This window comes from Elaeis guineensis, chromosome 9 (assembly GCF_000442705.2).
Source record: "Elaeis guineensis isolate ETL-2024a chromosome 9, EG11, whole genome shotgun sequence".
NCBI classification, from domain to species: domain Eukaryota; kingdom Viridiplantae; phylum Streptophyta; class Magnoliopsida; order Arecales; family Arecaceae; genus Elaeis; species Elaeis guineensis.
Window position 1 is genome coordinate 3,678,183 of NC_026001.2, and position 1,648 is coordinate 3,679,830.

Sequence of the window (1,648 nt, forward strand, 5' to 3'; positions counted from 1 at the left end):
GATAAAAATATTGAGAAATAGCAAGTTAGTAAGTTTATTAAAAAAAAAAGATTGAGAAAAATATTAAACTTCATCTTTGATTTTAAAAAATAAATTTTAAAATAAAAAATATAGTTATAGATTGAGATGATGATGTATGTAGCCATTTGCTGTGGCATTGTTAAGTACTAACTACTTTATATTAAATGATTATATATTTCTACAGAGAAGAAATAGGATCAAAATAATTTTTAAAAAAATTTATATATTTTAAAATAAAAATATTATTTTTTTTATTATTATATTTTATTAATTATATTGTTTCATCATTTAATTAGAATCCGCCGCATAGCATGGGTTACTTGCAAAAAAAAATGATACATATATTTTATTTTCATTAATTTTATCAAAATTATAAATTAGATTAATTATGGCATGTATGGGTAAAGTGAATATTTTGTCATATAAAATCATTCAAAAATTTTCATGAATGATCGTTCTTTTTTTATACACAAAAGGGTGGTCAGCAATCCAAGAAAATAAAATAAAATAAAAAATATTACTTATAATTTTGAAAAGAATCAATAGATGCGGCTACACGAAGCATGATGATATATCAAGAATAAAAAATATAAATGATGATAAGGTAGCTCTGTCAAGTAGTTACAATCAATGATAACAACATCAACTACGGGAAGCCAGAGATGTTGAGTTAGCATGCAAGGGACCCAAAAATTTATATTATTAGTCAAACCTAAAAGTGTAATTGTGATAAAATCCAAGGGAACTAAACTAAATCAAGAACCCACCTTTCCTTCCTCATATGCCCCTCTGGTCTCTCTGTGTATTTATCTTCCGAGTTCCCCCATCCATTCCCACCTCCCGTCTTCCCGATTCCCGTTCTTCCTCGCCGTGGTGGACCGAGTCGTGGCTGGGTTACGCCCTCAGCCTCGTCAACGTCTTCCTCACCGCCGCCTTCTATCAGCACATGGAGGACCGTCAGATCCGCCGGAAGATTTTTGCCCGATCCAAACCCTCATCACCGCATGCAGTCAATGGAGAAACCCCTCCTCCTCGCCGTCGCCGCCGGCCGACCGTGGACTCCGGCGAGGCTCACCTCCACCACCCTCTTCGGCATCAACTTGGCCATCGGGTACCTCCTCATGCTCGCCGTGATGTCCTTCAACGGCAGCGTCTCCATCGCCATTGTCATGGGGCTCGCCGTTGGCTATCTGTTGTTTAGGAGCGGTGGAGAGCAGGATCTCGTTGAGCTCGAGAATCCCTTTTTCTTATTAAAAAAAGTGGAGACTTTCAAACGACACGTGGCGTATGAGGAGATTATTTATAATCTGACGTGTCAATACGAATCTCATCACTAATATCCATTGATTATTTTAGATATATTATATAGGTTATTATAATCATGATGAAAGAACTTATTATATTTATATGAAGATGGTGCGTTCCTTCTTACAAATCCTTCATCAGAATAAGTTATATCATTCATCACCGTATTCTCTTTTCAACCAAAAAAATAATAAGAAGTGCTATAGAACTAGAAAAGTAATTGCTGGTCACCTCCTCCTCCCAACCATTAAAAATAAAACACCATTTTAGTTGACCTATCAGATATATGATCCGACTTGGTCAAAATGAGATAGATTTTATT

General features: G+C 35.2%; 1 pseudogene; it reads left to right on the forward strand.

Annotated features, from left to right (window-relative positions):
* The first annotated feature begins 634 nt into the window (after positions 1 to 634).
* LOC109506261 (copper transporter 5.1-like) lies at positions 635 to 1,380 on the forward strand (annotated as a pseudogene).
* The last annotated feature ends 268 nt before the right edge of the window (positions 1,381 to 1,648 follow it).